The sequence below is a fragment of the Lutra lutra genome, chromosome 15, assembly GCF_902655055.1.
Source record: "Lutra lutra chromosome 15, mLutLut1.2, whole genome shotgun sequence".
Classification (NCBI taxonomy): domain Eukaryota; kingdom Metazoa; phylum Chordata; class Mammalia; order Carnivora; family Mustelidae; genus Lutra; species Lutra lutra.
In genome coordinates this window covers 61,929,066-61,950,128 of record NC_062292.1, presented here as the reverse complement: position 1 = coordinate 61,950,128, position 21,063 = coordinate 61,929,066, and positions in this window count along the sequence as shown.

Sequence of the window (21,063 nt, the reverse complement as noted above, 5' to 3'; positions counted from 1 at the left end):
AATGTAAGCTCCTGGAGGGTAAGGACCTTGTTTACTCTGTGCAATAGACCCTCACAGTTTTTCCCTCCTCTTGCTGCTAAGTACACTGTCACGGGTCTGGAAACCCTCACAGCTATTGCAGAAGCAGCCAAGTGGATGGAAGGATGAATGCTTTCATGGGTGCTAATGCCACAGGTACAGCCATGACTCTCAAATAGGAGAGTTTTGGTCCCAGGCCTACCTGGTATAAAACTGAGGTACAGAACCTCTCCCCATAGCAAGCCATGTGACCTTGGACAAGGGAGCACAGGCAACAACATCCGCTGTGGAAGGCTGTTCTATGGACTGGAGACAGAGGCCAGAAAAGTGTTTATCCCTGTACCTAGCCTACAGTAGACTATCAATGTAAGTACTGTTTAATTATGGCCTCGGGTAAGTTATGCCCTAAGAGCACCAGCCAGGTCTTATACTTCTCCATATCTCTCAGAGTCCCTGGCACACTGAAGGACAAACAGTAGGAGCTTAATAAATATATACTTGACTGCTGGATTGATAACCTGCATCTCTAGGCACAAAGGGAAAAGTTGTTATATAAACAATCCAATTCCACAGATGGTTATCAAGTAGTGAAAATGATCAAGAATTGTGCTGGTAGCTGTGTTAGCCAGACATCAGTAAAGAATTAGAAACAAAACTCCCCAAAACTCTAAAAAATGAAAATCCTGCTCACTGAGTCCATCCTCTTCCTGAAAACTTGGCTTTGGGGTACGTGGTTTCTATAATTCAAGTTCAGGCTCATACTCAGGAATTTATCTAAACACTAGTAGTCTTAGCAACTGTCAGAAACAAATGTGTCCTCTGCTCTGTTTCCATGTATAATTTGCACTTACTCATGATCTGCCTGCTTAAGACCGCCTAGGTTGTGTGTTCTCATCAGCTGAGCTCCACACTCCCTTATATCCCATCCTGGACCCTCTTCATCCTTTACAGACTTAATTGAGATCTGTTTTAAGAGGGCGGGGAATAAACTGGTTTCTTGGGAGATCTACATGAGCATTTTCTTCACTGAGAGCAACTCAGGCTTTGACCCTTGTTTTGTTAAATAATAATAATACCTGAAAATGTGACAGCACCAGCTGACGCCTAACTGCAGTGTGAAGACCAGTCTTGTTAGCATTGCCTGGCAACCTAGAGGTGACACCTTGGAGAATCGGGAGGGACCCAATGAGTCACGAGAGGTCATGGCACCAGAATGAAGGGAACACAAGGATCACTGAAGATCCACAAAAGTCTTCACTGATCTTAATGGTTTCAAAGGATCTGATCCTCATCTGTGAGATAAAGTTGGAGAATCAGTGAATAAAAATGGTATAAACCAGATCAAATCAACCTTTTAGAGTTTAGTTTCCTATTATCTTTAAAAAGAAGGACCAGAAATGATAGTTGCACATATTTCTAAGTGCTTTTCTGACTTTTTTTTAATATTTATGTTTAACTTTACAAGCTTTAAATACTTTGAGGAATACTCAGAATTTCAAGGACTAGTCAAGAGGGAATCAAACCTTGAAGTTAGAGATATGACAAAGCAAAGACAAACAGTTCCACAAATAAATGAATCTCCATGAGTACTGAGGCTCAAACTTTCAAATATCAATTTGCTGGTCAAAATTCAAAGTGCTCTAGTCTAGTTAACTTATATACATCCCACAGAATAGGTACTAAGATTTGTTCAGCTTTCTATACATTGAATTAGCCAGCTACACTATGCCCCATACTACTGCATGTTGGATTAGAAAAATATAGGGATCCTTGTCTCTACCCTCAAAGAAGAGTTCACAGTTTCTAGGGGAGAGGAGTTAGACATGTACTCATATGTATTTTCAATTCCTATTCCAAATCAAAGTGTATAGTCGACTAAGGTCTCTGGTCATGGCATTTTCAGTGAAGAGCCAGTTCTCTAGACCTGGAATTTGGAAGTTGAACTTGACCTTCCCTCACTTTCACCCCCTATCTAGACAATCAAGGTCGTCATCCCGACCCCTGGATCAGGTCTCAGCCTCTGCCACTTCTGCTCATCTCTTCAGCTAACTCCTTACACTGGCCCACCCATCCCTTGCTTGGACTTGAAGAATAGCTTCCCTCCTGGTTGTCAAACAATTGCCACCCAGTCTGAGTTCAAGTCTCGCCTCTGACTTTACCAACTGTGTGACATTAGGTGGTTTACCTTTCTGTACCTTACATTTGTCATCTAAAATGAGGACAATACTAACCCCTATCTTACAGCTGCTGTAAAGACTGTACTGCCCTTAGGATAACACCCAACAATAGTAAGCACTCACTAAAAATTAGCTATTTTCATCACCAATGCCTCTCTTCCTTAAAATAGGGTCCACTGTACTTAGATAAAATTAAACCCATTAGGGCATAAAGGGACCCTCCTGACCCGATCCCTGCCTATGTGTTCCCTCATCATGAGCCAGTAACAAACCTATCCCCTCCTTGAATCTACGCTTCACCTACACTTGTGTTCTTAGTGTTTCAAAAAAAAACAAACTGCCCACCACAGGGCTTTTATACCCGCTGCTCTCTCCCACCCTGGAAATCTGTATGGTAACTACCCCCATTCTTTAGGTCCTGGGTTAACATCTCTTTACAGAGGCCTCCCCAGCCTCCCTTTCTGAAATAGATCCCCGTGCCCGTGAGTCTCTCCAACACTTGTTTGCTCCCTCCCAGAACTAACTACAGTGGGATCTAACTCTTCCCCTAGGATAGGGATCAGCACACTTTTTTCTGTCGCAGACCAGATAGTAAGTATTTTAGGCCTTGTGGGCCATACAGTCTTTGTCATCCTTACTCCATTCCACATTTGTAGCCTAAAAGCAATGGTTATGAACATGAATAAGTGTACCTATGTTCTAATAAAACTTAATTGTTAAACTTTAAACTTGAATTCCATATAATTTTCACATGTCAGGCAATATGTTCTTCTGATTGTTCCAACCATTAAAAAATATAAAAACTGGGGTGCCTGGGTGGCTCAGCTGGTTAAGCATCTGGCTCTTGATTTTGGCTCAGGTCATGATCTCAAGGTCCTGAGATCGAACAGCCTAGGGGGTTCCATGCTGAGCTCAGAGCCTGCTTGAGTTTCTCTCTCTCCTCTCCCTCTGCCCCTCCACCTGACACACACACACAAAAGAAAATATTAAAAAAGGAATAAAGAAAGAAAATCTTTAAAAAATATATGTAAAAACCATACTTACCTCACAGGCCATACAAGAACAGGTAGATTTGGCCCTACACAGAGTAGAAGCTTCATGAGGGAAGAGATACACTAGTCATGTCATTGTGTTACCCCAACATTCGGTCTGCGGCCTGATATATAAGGCCTTTGTTAATTACTTTTTTAATGAATGAATAAATCTGGCTATAAGTTGCCATAACCACAGCTAGATCTCTGAAACACCAAGCAAAATGGCAATTTCAACAGATTAATTACAAATTCATTTTCATGCACTGCTTTATAGTTTACAAAATTCTTCCACATACATGATCACCCTTGACTACCCCCCAAATCTTTGGAATAATGAGGGCAATAATATAAAATGTGAACTTGAGAGCTATAGGAACTTCTCAAATTACTACAACTAATTAGTGATGGGACCAGAACATGAACTTGGTACCATTTCCTCTAGACAGTGGCTCTCCAGGTGGGGTCCCTGGACCAGTAAACAAGCATTCTATGGGGCCTATTATAAATAAAAATTTGCATGGGCCCCACTCCAGGTACGGGGCCTCACAGTCTCTGCCTTAACAAGCCCTCGGGATGATTCCAATGCATGCTAATGTTTGAGAAGCTCCTGTGGGCCAGCGGCTTTCAGCACTGGCTTCATCTTTGAATCACCTGAAGAGTTGGTAAAAATCATCAGTGTCTGGGCCCCACCCGCAAGAGCCTCTGATTCATTTCTTCTGGGGTCGGGTGTGGGCATCAGTATTTTTAAGAGCTCCCTGGGTGATACTGAAGTGCATCCAGAGTCAGGAACCCCGGCAGTAAGGGCCCTGCTGCTTCCCCTCATAGGAAAGAAAGGTTGCCCAAATTAGTTAGGATCACCTGCCATAGATCCAAGCCAATATTAGGTCTTGAACTTACTCTCTTCCCGGGACATTGAAAGAAGAATTTCTTACCACCTCAGATAAGGTAATAGAGTCCTACAGACACCACAGGCCTCCGGAATAAGACCTGCCCCGATAATCTCTCAGGTTCCAATTTCTCTTCAGGCCTTTATTCCCACTGCCACGGCCCCTCCCCGCCGGCTTTCATCAGCTGATCGCACAGATTCCATCAGAACGGAGGGCAGGTGCAGCACAGAATGAAGCAAGAACTCATCTGCTCCTTCACGTTCTCACTCCTGATGTTTGCTCGTTTGTATGATTAATTTTATCAATTTTCCTGACCTGCTTTGCCACTGAAATAAATATGACAGCTGCGGTGCTGCTTCCATTCTTCCTCTTGCCAAGTGAGATGCTGAGATGTGTTTTCTTGTTGATTGCAGACTTGGGTAAATATCAAGGAAGGGGACCAAACAGGATTCCTCCTGGTCACACTGACAAAGCAGGTGTGGAACCAAATATGCACGCTTTCATAGGATATGAGAATGAGAAAGCTCATTTCCCACGTTCCATCTTTCCTAGCGACTCCTTCAAGAAAACAAACACCACGTCCCCATGTTTCCACGTCCGTTGTATGCACCAGCTCTAATTTTCCTCCTTTTGGAATAAACTACTCAATCAGGGACAATATCAAAGTATTTAGTCTCTGACCACCTCTTCTACTTCTCTGTCTGGTAGGGGTGAGGTGACAGAGTAAACAAGGTGTAAAAACATTCTGCGGACTCTAACCTCTCTCAAAAATGCTATGAAAAGCATCCCAAGTTTGCCCTTGTCTAAAAGAAGGGAAATCACCTGTACTGAGCCCCGATATTTGCCAGGCCTTGTACATCACGACTCTTTACCATCCACCTTAAGATAAGCATATTAATTCCATTTTACAGAGAACACCGAGGCTCAACTGACTGAGGTCCTTGGTGAGCTCGAAGACCAGCCTGTCGCCTCATACCCCAGGCGTCACACCCCCACTGTCAGCAGTGCCAGCCACATGCAGAACTAACTGCTTTTAGTGGGAACCCAGCTTCCAGACCAGACTATACGGAGGCAGAGCCTAACTTGGCCCTGTAGGAAAATGAGATAAATCTGGTTTCATCTGGTTTAATTAGAGGAAAACCCAAAAGGTACTTCATTCCAAAATCCACTGCTATCTGTCTTTGAGCAAGTTATACTCTCTTTGTGATTCTGCTTTCTAATGTATAAAATACACAGAATACCAATGACAGATTTTGATTTGGGGGTTACATTAGTTTGAGAAGATAATGCACACAAAATACACCAGAAGCCAACTCTTCATACACACTCGGGAGTTGCGAGCGGCTGTGTGCGCGCACGCGTGTGTGTGTGTGTGTGTGTGTGTGTGTGTGTGTGTGTGTGTTTCAGTGAAGGATTAACAAAATAAACCATCTAGTTATTGGTGAGTAGGACCATGTCACTTTGCACCCTTGGTGACCTGCTGGGGGTTGCGTGGGGACACACAGAAGAATAAGCACCCACCAACCTGAAGCTTTACTCTCCAAAGGATGGGTAGTAAGCCCAATTTTGTTAAGGAAGAAGCTCAAGAGGTAGTGCCAAAGCCAGTTTTCCTGAATCATTCCACTGGAAGGAAACTTCAGAGGCTATCTGTGTCCTGCCTTCAGGGAGTCAGTGCTGTTATCTCTTTTGGATGGGAGCACAAGGACCAGAACACAGAGAGCAACGATGCCAAGTGAGCAGCTAAGAGTGGACTGGAAACCAAGTCTTCCGCCTCTGTGTTAGGAAGGCCGCAACTAGCTCGTCCAGACTTTCTTCAGTCCACCAGGCTTTCCTCCACGTGTGGTTCTGGAGGAGCCCAGCCATCATGGTTGCAAGAACTGGAGAGGGAATGGCTACAACCTAGCCCTTTCAGAGGGGGACGACGTTTGCCTCATACTCCCTTTGCCTTCCTTATCCCCATTTCTGCTAGCCCCATCATTTGGGCTGTTCCTCGGAACAGATAAAACCATCCAAGAATGCTCCTCTAAAAACTGGAAGGGGGCATGAGAAGGTGCCAGCGGGCTACAGAGAAGAACGTGTCTACAGAAGAGTTGGGACCCAAGCAGCTGGGTGTCATGACACTCCCATGGCTCTGGAGGCTGTGTTCTGATCCGTAGGAGGAACAGTGAGCACAGAAATAAACTCTTATCAGCATTAGCTTACATTCGACTGGGTGATAGTTTTTGGAGAATAAACAGCCATCCAGCTCCCAAGTACATCACAGGACCCTTGGCCAATGAATCAACTCCCTCCCCACAGAAAACCTCCACTGAGTAGCTATCCTGCTGCTTCTCAGCCCTTGCTCCTTGCTAGGGAAGGGCGAAGGGAGTAGAATGGAGATATCGTCTTTCTCTGGGGTCCCCTGGGCCTGCTGAGTACAGAGGTACAAGCAGGTGCTCAGCTATTTTCCCCCCCATTCCATTTGTAAAAAGAAAATGAGATCAAGGAAGGGAGGAGAGAGGCTCTCGTTACTTTCCCTCGCATTGATCGCTGCACACACCATCATCAGAGTCATCACGGGGGAGGGATGGTGGAGAGCACAGGCTTGAATCAGGGCCCTGCCTTCTGACTAGAAAGAATCAGGCATGCGACATGATGTCTAATTTCCAGCCTCCCAATTGCCCAAGCAGACCTCATCCCCTGAATTCCGCTCTTCCTAAATGAAGGGAGCGGGGAAGGGGGGTCTCCTGCCGGTGGAGTGTTGAAAGCACGATCCATGACATAGGCCTGGGAGGAAGATTTTGCTGGGGAAATGCAAGAGCTTCGGTATTTTGCACACCAAGCTTGTCTTCTAATGACAGCCTTGGGAGCCAGACATTTCTAAGTGCTAATTAGAGGTGTTGATTATCGTGGTAACCCTGTGGGGGCTCAACCCAAGCCCGAGAGCAAAAGCCACAGATAAAATAAAGATTGTTACAATAGCTCACGGTGTCACATGAGCATCGATACCGGAATGTCAATGCTCAGGCGCAATCCGATCGGGGACTCTGGCTACAGCGGTGACGGCAGCCCGGGCTGATACGTGGGCTGTCACACCATTTACAGTGTACAGTTCTGATCGACGGGGAGATACTCCATCCTAATCAATCAGGAAAAACTCACCAGGACTCAGACATAAAGAAATCGGCTTATGACAGGATTTCACGACAACATATGCAAAAGCCACGCAAGCCGGATGCACAGAGAACCTCCACCTCTCCGGTTCTAAAGTAAAGGAGCTTTTTAAGACCCCGTATGCTTCACTGATATATGTGACCCTCAGCAGGCACATATGTTGACATGCGCGCATGTGGTTTTTCATATAGCGAAAGCATTTGGGTCCTTGATTTACTCTCACTTTGACAGCTCATAACTATGGCGGATAGAGACTGGGGATCAGAGATGGAAGTCTTGAGGACGAGCATTAACTGGAGAGGCAGCCCAACATTGAGTTGAGAGCAGAGGCTCTAGAATCTGAAGAGGGTCGGATACCAACTCCAACCCTCCCTACTTAAGCTTCCTGAGCCCCAGTTCTGCCTCCTGCTAAAGGGGGGTAATAACAGCACCTACGCCCTAAGAGGCTTGAGGATTAAAACGAAGTAATCCGAAACCAGACTATTAGTATCATGTCCGACATTGATGTTGATCAAGCCACTTTGCCTATTTTGGCCTCCTAGTTCTCATTTGGAATAAACAGAAAATAATACTACCCACGTTGAGAATTGTTTCAAAAATTAAATGGGACGATGAGACTTATGAGCCAGTACGAATTTACAAAACACCATAATGATCATTACAAACATGACCTAGGTGGTTTGAGGCAGGATGGCTAGACGAGGCTTAGACCAGCTCCTTTGTCCTTGAGCCTCTGGCTTGCTGTGTGACCTGGGGAAGTGGCAATCCCTTCTATTTTTTAATCCAGAAGCTGATTCAATAAAAGGTCAGAATTTGAATGAGATAATGCATGTGTCACTCTTTGTCACCTATAAAGCACTTACATATAAAACTGTCTTACAGTGTTGTTGGCTTTGAAGCTGGGCAGACCCAGATGCAATTTTATTTCCACAACTGACCAGTTCCATAGCCTTGCATAAGTTACTTAAGTTCCCTTGATTCTAAAACGAGGACAAGAACACCTGCCCCAAAGGTGATATATAGCATCTAACGCCATATCTGGGATGCAGAATATAACAGATGTCCACTCTGTCTCGCATGTGCTCACGGAGTGATCCCAATTAAGACACTAGGGACACCTCATCCTTCTGCAAAGGGGAGAAAAAGGTAGCTCAAACAAGTATTAGAGGTAGCTCAAACAAGTATTAGATGACCTCCACACCTGGATGTGGAGGTATGCAGTAAGAGGCTTATAAAAGTGCAAAAGAAGGAGAAGAAATCACTCTCAATCCCGCATGCAGGCAGCCAAGCCCTGGGCATAATGCTCTATCCCTGATCTAAACAGACCCAGGAGGGAACATGGCAGGGATGGAGGAGGGCAGAGCCATGTAGTCATTTTTTTCTGCTGAGATATTCCCTGGCTGCTTAAACCCTCCCTTTATCCCCAGAGCTTACATTTTTCAACACCAGCAATCTGTACATTGAAGTCACTTTACTCTGTTGGGAGGCATAAATCTGGCCTCCTCAGAGTCCACTGTAGCAAATTGCTAGCACCTTCTCAGACACAAAGGATAAAATCAAGGTTGACTGCAAAATTCTTCTAGTTGCTTTGAGAAAGTCATCCTACTTGAATTCGATGGACAAGCATTCTTCAAGGTATGTTCCACTGAATGCTCTTTCCAAGAGATACTTTTTTTTTTTTTAAAGTAGAACTTCATGGTCAAAAGTTGGTGAAACACCGTATGTTCTATCTCCCTTTCTGAAACTGGCAATCAGTATTAGCTTATCACTGGAAAGGTGTTGTGGTAAAGCAACTTCTCTATTTCACTTCACGCTTCCTTACCAGATTTGCCAGTGGAGCCCATTTTCCAAAGAACACCTAGCCAAGTCTATGAAACTGGTTTCTAGGAAGGCCCTTTTTGGCAACTCTGCAAAGAGTCTAAGGCTGATGTTTCCCACATATCCAAAATTCTATTTTAGGTTTTAATGAGTCTTGGATAGAGGGTATCCTGTAAGTATTTGCAAAGTGAATGGATCCCAAAAGCGACTGGCCATTTGGCAAACTATAGGGAATTACTCTATGTTGCATAATGTGCCACCATAGTCAACTAACCTCTCAACCCACAAAAGTTTATCCAATGCCATACCCTTTGCTGTGAGGTGAAAGGTTCCATGTAAGACAATTTGTTATTATAATGCAAAGAATCCAAAGCAACTGAACCTCAACCCTGACTTGATTCAACTCTAGAGGAATCTTTCTGTTTGCTTGTCTCTAGGTCACTCTTCCCTCCAGCCACACAGGAGGATAGTAACCATCCTTTAGATTTTTTTTTAATGTCCTAATTTTCAATAGCCTCTCCCATTTGCCCCATAAACCATGAAATGCACACAACACTCTAATACCTCAATGCCCAAACTCTAACTCTTAGATTTCTCCTTTCACCTATTATCAGCACAACCACTCCTTATCAGATTACATGTCCTGATGTGAAATTCATAAAATATGGCCACAGAATTCATAGGTAACACAGTAGGAATCATCCATGCCAGATGAGGTGAGAGAGATCTGACCTCTGTTTCCAAGGGCGATGACAAGGAAAGATATAATTTCATTTCATCTTTTATCATTGTTTTTGTTTTATAAAATGTCATTTTGTGGCTATTATATGTAGGTATCTTGTGCCTGAGTTTATGTATTCCAAAGAAGATGACCTTAGTCCAAAAGGAAATGCATGCCACAGGGTCCTCACATGGATGCAAATATTACCTTCTTTCCAAGGTCTTAAGAGAGCCAGCCACAGTGGTGGCCGTGATGATTTACATTCCGCAGGAAGGGTTAACCTCATCTCACGGCCACTGTTGTCTCAGGACAACTTGTCAGCCCACAAGAACATCCCATAATGGATTTGAAGTGGATTGTGTAGCCCCGTGCAAGGTGGATGCTGTATGTATTGAATAGACATTAAAAAGAACATTTCTCAATTTCTCAGCACTGAACTCAGGGTCAATGGATCTTCTTGGCACTGACATGCTGAGTCAACTCCTAGCTCAAAGCTTTTAAAGGGACTGGGGTTAGATTAAAGGATTAGACTCCGTCTTGAATGTTTCCCTGGCAAAATCGTTGGGTCTTAAATCATTTATGTTGCCTTCAGTGCTTTATGTGGCCTCTCACTGCTAGCTTTGAAAGAAATACACACAAACAAACACGCTCACACAGGCAACACACCAAGACCATAACAACCCTTCTTTTGCAGATTTTACTGGAGATTTTTAGCCTCGGAGAGGAAACTACTCCAGGCTTGTCACAGAGGTAAATTTCTATGCTTTTAGCAATCATTAGAAGGTAGTAGGCCATGCCTGTGGACTCTGAATTCTGCACCCCCAAATGGAAAGCAAGCCTGCGATAGCTGTGCCTTCATATCCTGCCACACGGCCATCCTTAACGTAAACCCAACTGCCTAACTGACTTTGCTTGAGACAGCCACAATCTTTCTCACACCTTCTGCACGCATCATTCCCACTTCAGTATTCACTAGAATACCCACCCATGCAGTCAATCATTGTCACCTGTCACCCTGCTGGAAGTCTGTATATACACAATGCCATTCATTCACTGATGGCTTCTTACAAAAGAAAACAAGGTTTCAGTTCTTCTACATACTTTGCTCATGTACAATTAAATGCAGGTCAAACAACACACACACGTTCTTTGTGTAGTTTTCTATATTCCAGCATAAAAAATACTTGGCATGTTACGTGGAGCAGCTAAGAGGTCCATGCATGATGTCTGTTATGTAGGAGCCCAGCCAAGAGATGTTGGAGCAGGAGTGGGACTGGATATTTACAGGGTGACTATGTATTGGGGAGAATGCAGAATTTAGGAAAGGCCACCTGGATTTGAATCTTGAATTCCAAATTGAACTCTTACTAGCTCTGCCAACAACGAAAACAAAGCAAACATTCCTTTGTGACGATGCAAGTTAAGAAATCTTTAAAATATCCTCAAGGGTCAATAAGTCAAAATGTTAGTCTATTTATTGCCTAGAATTTCCTTATCCCATCTAATTTATACAATAAAAAAGTAGCTACAATGGGATACACATTGAAGTATGATAGGAGACATCAATAATGATCCCTTAAATGCAAAATATGAACTCCATGGCTTCCTTTTAGCTTTAACTACAGTACTTCCCAACAGAAACCCTCCAAGCCAGCCCACGGTGGCTTTCTCACTGACGTGCCAAGACACTCCACCTCCACCCTCTTTTCCGGTATCTTCTCCCCACTCGGCATCCTTTTGCCCTTTCTCTGTCTAGCCCTAATCCTACATTTCCAAATGAGTCCAATTTTAAGTGTGTCTCCCTGGTGAAGGTATCTCTGACCATCACAGTCACACTGGACTTTTCATTGGATAACAATGGCAATGTTTATTCTTTTTCCATGAAAATATTTGTTATGACTTATTTCCTCAACTAGATAGAGAATTGAACAAAAGCGGCAGCCTAGTTTTTACATGTTTCATTTCCGCATCCCATCTCTTCCCTCTCTGGAAAACACACACACTTTCACGTGCCCCATTTCTGGACTGAGCATGCTCTGTTTAGGATAGGTGCTCAACAATTACTTGTTTCCTATCTGACTACATTCTTGTATAACTGTTCTGAACCATCTAGCCCTCTTCCCCCTCCAGAGTTAGTTTTCTTAACCTCAGGAGCAGTCCATTTCCTCCCCAGGCCCAGGAATCCCTTCTATTCTAGAGGAAGATTAGTACTTAAAATTGTTGCCCTACTTCCAGTACCTAAGCTACTGCCTCATTCCTGTGAACAAGTTCCTACTTTGTATCCCACTCTTGCACTTGCTTAACTTCCTCACTTTCTTCAAGAAAAAGACCATAGGTAACTCCTGGGAATTCTCTCCAAAAACCAGAGCTCTCCCCTAAAGACCTTATCCCAATGCTGAAATACTGTCTGTTCATCACTACTCTTCACTCCCTGCTCTCAAACTCCTCGATCTTTAATCCAGTTTCCATTGCACCAATGAATCCTACTCCTACTGAGTAGGATTCTTGCGCTCTAAGCTTCTTGCACTCTACTCCATTTTTTCTTATTCTGCTCCACCTGAAACTTTCCCTGACTCTGAATTCCTACCTCCATACCCCAGCTGGTTTTTCCCTCTGGCCTCCAAGATCTTTCTAACTCCCCTACTACCCATAGAATCATCATCTGGATCTCTCAGACTCAAGCAATAATATTCCATATCCCAGGAAGACAATACCAGGTTCCCCACTCTCCTAGGAGAAGGGGCAGGACTCATAAATCACCCATGACTATACTTTTTGGACATCATCATCCACTTGCCTGGCTCTATTACCTCTACCCTCTGCAGTTGAATCCAGCTTCAAATGCCTGTCCCAAGTTTCTAATCTCTGTAACAAGATTCCCTCTACCCCATTCTGATAACATCCTTCAGCCCTGGTATGTACAGTGGGACAAGGTCAGTGGTGGCCATATTGACTTGATGTTATTTAGTGAGAATAGTCTGTGGGTATCAACTGCGGTATCATTTTTGTAGTTTGCTACATCTTCTGGTGGTCTCATAGACAAAAGGTGCCAATGAATTGCTCAGACAAATTTCAGTGAATTGGTGCCACCCAGACAGTGCCTGTGAACTCAATGAACCAGAAACAATGCTCAGAGTTTTTACTGCAAAGTGAGAGGGTCAAGAGTTTATTACAGGGCTCAAGATAGGGAAGAAAAATCACAAGCAAACAGGCAGAATATACACGAAGTTGTTCCACAGCGGGAACAGTTTTTATCCCTCCCCTGGGTTTAGACTAATTCTCATTTATCGAAGGTCCTTTGAGCCAAAGGGTCTTGCTACTAAATCCAGACACAGATGGCAATAATGTTAACTCTGTGTATTCCAAACCACTGTTGTATCCCTGGCCACAGGGAACCTAGTAGTTGTTATGAGAACCAAGCCACAGGTGAATCAGTAAAAGAAATTCATTGTTAGGAAAGAGGTGAACCCAGAGAGTGTCTTGTTTGGTTGTTTTCTTACACAGCTCAAGTGATAGGTGGCTACTGATTTATTTTAGTCTTAGGCTTAAAGCATTCAAATTAATGCTTTGGCCTTGATGCCCATTAGACTAAGCTCCTCTACCTTGTCCCTGAAGTTCAAGAGTCTCACTCTCCCATTCTGGGATCCAGTCATCCCCACTGAATTCATGGGATCCATCTCAGTGATGGCATCTCTCACTGTCAACCCTGGCCTCAGAAAGCAACCACTACAGAGCCTTCAAGGGATGTGGGTGCTTCCCTGACCAATATATTTCTCAGTACCTGATGAAGGAAGGCCCTCTGGTTGCTGCTAGGATACAGAAATGGTGGAGAATTATAGATGATACATAATAAAGCCATCCCAGCATTCCTAATGCCCTAAGATTTTAAATCCCTTCTTCTACAGTATATCAAGAAAGTTCCAGCTTCTCCTCTTCATTTAAGATTGAGTAGAAGTTTCAATGGGCCAACTGAGAATATCGTTAAAGCCCCTTCCAGATGCTTGAGATGCATTTAATCTTTGGTTAATGCTCCTACATTAATCAGTTCAGCCCAGTCCACTATTAGTTATCTCCCCTCATGGTTTAACACACTTAGATCCATTTCCACACGTGTTTGCCCAATACCTGCTGATTTAAATTGGTAAAATATCACTGAACTTTTGGTACATATGTCTCTCCTTGTGAGCCACACTCCATAGTGCCAAGACATTGAGTCTCGTGATGGGTCTGCAGGAAGTGAGAGATGGTAGGATAGGGTCTTGAGGGATCCAGCATTCCACAAGAAGACAGATGCCTACCCCAAGGTCAGTACCGGGTCTTTTCTTGTAAAAGGCCAGAAAGAACTCCTTAGACACTGGAAGTGGGGAAGGAAGGCTTGGTGGTATTTGGAGGCTCAATGAACTCAAATTCACAATAATCTATGCAAATACCCCATTCTAATCTCAGGGTTCCATTCTTCCTTTATTAAAGCCTAACATTCTTTTTTTTTTTTTTTAGGCTTAACTTTAACATAAAAGACTTAACTTTAACATAAAAGACAAGACAATCTGCACTAAATTCAGCCATCTCCAGAATCATATATTGGTGTTGGTCTTCAGAAACCTCACCCCTACAGCTCTAAGAAACACAGATTCCTTTAAGACAGCCATAGACATTTTTTTGGTTCTCTATTTGTGCCTTGAGCTGGGAATTTAAAGATTTCAGCTTTTGATTTTTCTTTCTTTAGAATCTCTGATACAGGAAGAAGCAGCCCTCCCACCTACCCTACATTTTCTGCCCCAGATCGTGCTATTGGGGATCCCAGACCTTGCCTTCTGTAGACCTGATTCCATGTAACTGAAGGTGATAACTTAAGCAGCTGTTTTATCATTTCAAGCCACAGACTCTTTGTGACCTACATGTCATTGACAATAAAGTCATTACTTCCTCCAGGTGTAACCAGATCAGAGAATGAATTTGAGATGCTCACCTTTTAAATTTTCTATCCCCCTGGAAACACTTCTGGTATGCAGAAACTTATTTCAGTCGGACTTCCATCAGAAAACTAGAAAGCATTAAATGCACTGGGATATAGAAAAGCTTAATAGAGGAATGAGGGATTTATATAATCTTTAGAAAAGCTAGAGGAGCAAAGATCAAGGAAACAGATACTGATGATAGCAGACCACAGCCTCAGAGTGGATGATTCTTTCCAGGAAATTGTGGAGAAGCTGGCACCAGCTGCCTTAGCCTGCCCCAGAAAGGTTCTTAAGAGCACACTAGAACCCTGCTGTGAATCTCACCTTCGCCCTTGCACCTGGTGCAATTGTGTTGAGGGAATACTGGTTTCTCCTTTTCCACCTTCCAAAGCACATGTGAGTTCTTCAGATTGGAAAAGGGTATCTAACCTAGACCTACAAAAGGAAAGGGATCCTGAGAAGCCTAACTTCTGGCTCTGCTTCTATAATGCGAAATAGGATGATGGTGGTGATATTTGAGAACAGACAATCCAGGACACTTATCAAAAGAAAATAATCACTAAGGATAGAGTTCCAGGCTTTGGTTTAAACATCACAAGGATCATATTTGGAGATAGAATTTCTCCAGGAATGTCTAACTCACAACATGTAGACAAATGATTACCTATTTTTGGCTCTTATGAGGAAAAAAGTCTCCATATAAGTTTATGCAGATTCTGCTTCCAAGATGGCTCTCCAATGAGTCTATACCTTTCCGTCTCCATTCCTATCCTAGACCTGTCATTTCTCAACAAGAAAATCATTTTACCCTCTTCCAGTTCTCTACACCCAAGCCACTCTCCTTTCTACAGCCAGAGAGATCTAATAATGATACTTCCCTTCTGAGAAATCATCCCCCTGTACTTATGCCCTACCCTGAGTTTCATCCATACTAAACTCACTTTGATTTTTTTTTTTCATTGTGCCCTATTTCCCCTTCTCAAACACTTCTTCCTCTGGCTAGCACACCCTCTCCTCTTTCTTCCTCCATATCCAACTCTCTCTTGGCCTTCCTTTGCACAATGTTCATCCAAATCTTAACCAGAATGTCATTTCCTTGAGTAGACTTCACTGGTCTTACCCATTATACTTCATTATAGCTTTTGGTCCCTTTAGCTTAAGGTATATTCTAAGCTGACCCAGCCTTTTGCTTGGCTCACCCTAGGTCGACCCTAAATCTGTGGGAGCAGAAAACAAGCTAGATCAGAATGAAAGAGAACGTGAGCCCCTCCCTAGGGACCGAGGCCAGCCAGGCTACACCTTCACTCCCAGGTGGGATAAGAGGTGCTGCTTTCAGAACATCTCAGTGAGCACCTGCATGGACAGAACACTGAGCTCTGAGACAGACTGAGAATGACCAAAAACAAGGAGCTTGAGGACACCAAGAGTTTCAAGAATTTCCTTCCACTTGATAACGTATCACTATACAGTTCAAAGGGTGGAATCAGCATGGTAGCTTGCAATCAACAAGCCATCAAAAATACCTGTTGAGTGAGGAAATACACGAAAAAATGGACAGATAATTGAATAAGGGTAGAATTATTCCTTCTTGAATTTCTGTTGGAGTTTAGATTATTGGGCTGTCAGTAGCCATCAAGAGTGGACAGTGTCTGCTCATATGGCAGTTGATTAATACCATAGGTATCGGTGTGTGTGTGTGTGTGTGTGTGTACATATATGTGATATGTCAGGTGCTTCGTGTACCACCCATCCATATCTCCTTTCATGGGACCTTCTCTGCATCCATGTGGACACGCCTATCGCCTTAAGCTTTTTGAGGTCAGTGCTTTGTCTTCAGTGTTCTGCAAAAAATATGGACACGCAGTAAGTACTCAAAGAATCAAATATTGTTGCTAGAAAAAAATACAATTTTTTTACATATTCTCTTCTAAATATGTAATTTCGTGGACAAGAGTATAACCCTTAGGCAGTTTTACCATGTTCCAAAGAATAGAATTATTGGCAAAATACTTTTGGGCTTATGTATTTATAAAGTGGGTTGATTTTTATGGGTGTTCTTCACTATTCCGATGCAATGGGAAGGTCTGTATCACATCACAGTTTGTTTTTAAAAATTTAAAACCTAAATTGCTTTCCACATGTAGATATTGTATTTCCATAGTTTCCTTGGTTTCAGACAACAGCCAAATGCAAGGTGGACAGCCAGCCCCAGGGCTAATGCAAGGTGGACAGTCAGCCCCAGGGCTAATGAATCCTTTCCTCTGATATACCAGAGAACACCTCCCCAGGTGAGAAAGTTGGCCTCCTCCATGGTCTGTGTTTTGCCCCTTTGGACCATCCTAAGTAAATGCTAATGGATTCTGGTTCTTTGGGATTCTGTGTCTTCTTCCTGAAGTATTCTTGCTCTCTTTTAGCTTTTGCAGATTGGGTACAGTAAAACGGATCAAGCATTCCCTTATGAAATTATAATTCCATTCAGTCCCGCCTCCCTCAGATGAAACCCAGTACACTCAAAGGGAGTTTTGGGTGCCCTACAAGTTACTGTCACATTTCTTTTCTCACAATCTTTAAGTTTATTGCCACAGATGGCTAATTTCATCCATTGTGTGTGTCCTGGATGTTAAAGGGCCGACCCATGAGCCTCATCCACGGATTCTTGGTGGGGGGGGGCACTGCCAAAAACCCTCCAAGGGAAGCATGGGGAGAGCCCTCACATAGCTGTCCCTGACTGCACTTAGAGGCTGGTAGAAGGAGAATTCCCTCTTGACTGTAGAACAGCAAAATGAAGCCTGCTTAGGAAATCTAGACTCTATAGCAGCAAAACCAACACAAAGGTATTTTGATCTCGACACTTTTTCAAATCAGCAGTACAGCTCAGGGCAGCCAAATGGACTCTTCAGGGCATTAGGCATTGACGTCTCCCAGGAATAAAGAACCACAACAGATGCAGGTTACCCGGCCTCTTAGTGGAAATGGACTCTAAGCAAATTGTTTATTAGGGCCCTCTATTTGTCTCCATTTGTGTGCCTTTTTTGAAACTCTTGGTGTCTGTGAATGAATCAGTCAGGCCAGGTCAATCATCCCCCAAATACAGTTGTAGGTACTGTCAGAACAGACCACATTTGGGCAGAGCTAAACACAATTCTTTTCAAAGTTAATCCCAGTTTAAGAGGCAAGGGTTCACAATTGGGGGACCTGATCACAAGACCAGGACCACGCTTTCCAGTCATGCCTTCAAGGTCTTACAGGACTCAACACGGACTTGGCGTGTGAGCCACCAACACATTTCTGCAAAGGTGAGGGAGGGAGCAGCGGCATCCTCAGGAGGGGTCTGAAGAAAGGACATAGCTGAAATGGAGGAAATGACAGCTTTGTTTTTTGTGACAATACTGTCTCTTTTACAGTAAATGTAGAAATAAACTTTGTAATTGGGAAATTGAACTCTGAAATGATTCTTCTATTAATTATTCTTACAGCTTAAATGAGTGTGAGTTTTTAAGTAATCAGTGGGCACTTAACAAGCACAAAGTCATTATTTTTAATAGGACCATTAGTGTATTTTTTTTTTCGCAAAATGGTGGTTATTGAATCTATACTGCCTAAGAATAAAAATGCCAGATTTCATTATGACTATTCTCTAAGTTTAATGGGTACATTGTATTCCATGGGCATGCAACAATGCTATTTTATAAACCAGGCCATATACCCTTAGCCATTCTCTCCCTCCCTTTCTCTCCCCATATATATATATGGCTAACACATGCTTCAAAGATTTCTGATTCAATAATCATTAAACCTATCTCAATTTATTCCTACTATTTGGGCTGACAAACCATCTGTTACTTTTTTACATTTAATGTTAAAAATATCAGCCTCATAATATATTAACTCTGATTTTATCCTTTTAATCTATATCCCCATCATCTCAATTGATTTTTTTTAAAGATGTATCACAAAAAAGTCACTTTTTTTTTGCAAGCAACTCATTACTAGATGCTGGAGGTATGGAGATGGTTTACTTCTGAAAATAGCACAAATAAAGACAAACTACAGACACGGCAAATGTGATACTAACGAATTCTAAATATGTAAAGCTCACTACATGTGACAACTGATCGTCTGATACAAAGCCTAAGTTACAAGAACCTCATGAAGCATCTGGGTGACAGAAAGAAGCAGCTAGAGCTAAGAATCCCTGGGTCTATTTTACAAATTTTCACGTTCGTTCATGAAGAGGTAATACGTATCTTTAACCCCTCCGATAAAAGGAAAAAACTGACGACAAAAGGATTAATTAACTTGCAACCACTTTACAGGGTCATGAAGATGCAGTGAGGAAGGTAGAGAAGCGTCTACTCTGGAATCTGGTCGTATTGAGTTATGCCTGTAGGACTGGATGTCTATAAGAACATAAACATTGTGTGCATTAATTCCCCACCTCTCACCAAAACACCAAATGGGGGACGCCTGGGTGGCTCAGTGGGTTAAAGCCTCTGCCTTCCACTCAGGTCATGATCCCAGGGTCCTGGGATCGAGCTCCGCATCAGGCTCTCTGCTCAGCAGGGGGCCTGCTTCCTCCTCTCTCTCCGTGCCTGCCTCTCTGCCTACTTGTGATCTCTGTCTGTCAAATAAATAAATAAAATCTTTAAAAAAAAAAAAAAAAAAAAACACCAAATGGGAAAGACCTTCCTTAAAGGAGACAGTAAAGAACACAAGCTTGAGCCAATCATGATGCCCGTCTATCCCTGGGGGGGGGCATGATTTGGGGCTCAACGATGCCTGTCACCTAATCTGTCCTTTGGCCTGGGGCCTTCTGAAATGACATCCGCATTCCACGGAAAGAGGGCCAAAAGTCAACTTCCTCCATCAAATCATCACTGCGTTATACAGCGCCACAAGACAGCACTATTTTGTCAACCTGTCGTGTAATTTGTTTTAAAACACAAAGACAGGAAGAATTTTCTCCTACTTGAATGGACACCTATCAAGGGCTCCAGCCCCTCAATAATGTCATAAGTATGACCGGGCTTCCCAGCAGTGCTTTGGGCATTCCGGAATTCAACGTGTCACGGCTATGGTACATCTTTGATGGGGGTCGGCCGACCGCACCACAGCTGAGAAGTGCCCTCATCAGATATCACGGTGATAAAGGAAGCAGAACACAGCAAAGAGTCAAAGCAGCTGGCACTACTGGTGTTGTCTCCACGGGACCCAGGAGTCTCCATGAGGCATTTGCACCATGCTCTCTCTTACCCCTGAGCTAACGCTGGGATGATATTTAGCAACAGTCTTCTGGTGGGAAAGAGCTTCTACCACATTATACGTTTGGATCTATTGTGAAATATGTCACGATTTCAGAAATATTTAGATGAGCATCTTCACGTTGAAAATACCCCAGTAGGGGTGGCTGGGTGGCTCAGTGGGTTAAAGCCTCTGCCTTCGGCTCAGGTCATGATCTCAGGGTCGTGGGATCGAGCCCCACATCGGGCTCTCTGCTCAGTGGGGAGCCTGCTTCCTCCTCTCTCTCTCTGCCTACTTCTCTGCCTACTTGTGATCCCGCTCTCTGTCAAATAAACAAATAAAATCTTGAAGAAGAAGAAGAAGAAAGAAAAGAGAATATCACAGTAAGCGCTCAAAATTACTTTTTGAACACTGAATGAACTCACCCTTCCTGAGTCTTACTTCCTTTCTTGGCACCATGGCTCTAAGAATCCTGCTGTTACAATGATAAAACGAGATACCCATATGTACAGTGCTCAGCACAGGGCCCAGGACATTAACAATCATTTTCTTGCACTCTCGAACATAGAGAAAACATTTCAGGAACCCCTATCTCCTGTCGGATTTAAGGCCCCAGCTACGTCAGCCGGGATAGCAGGAAGGCACGGAGAGCCTCCTGGAATCTGAGAGCAGAACAATCTTCAGGAAACACTAAGCTTTATGTCAAATATGAGGGAGATGCTGCCCCTGATTGGAAAAGAGACCAGAGCTTTGGTAGACATTCCTGCACCTCAGGAGGCACTCAGAGGCACAAGTGTGCTGAGGGCAGGGCAGGAGAACCCAGGCAAACCCCTTGATTAACTCAGATCCCTGCAAAACGAAAGACCCTTCCCAGCTTCAAATCATTTGCTGCCTGTGGTGAGAAAAATCGAACCAACGCAACCACAAAGCAGAGTCAAGTCAACCACAGACTGGACAGACTCTACTCACACCCGACCGGCCCATGGTCTGACAAAGGGGCATGGCCTTTTCTACAGTTAAACATTATTTACTCTAGTTTCAGTCTTTCTTTTACAT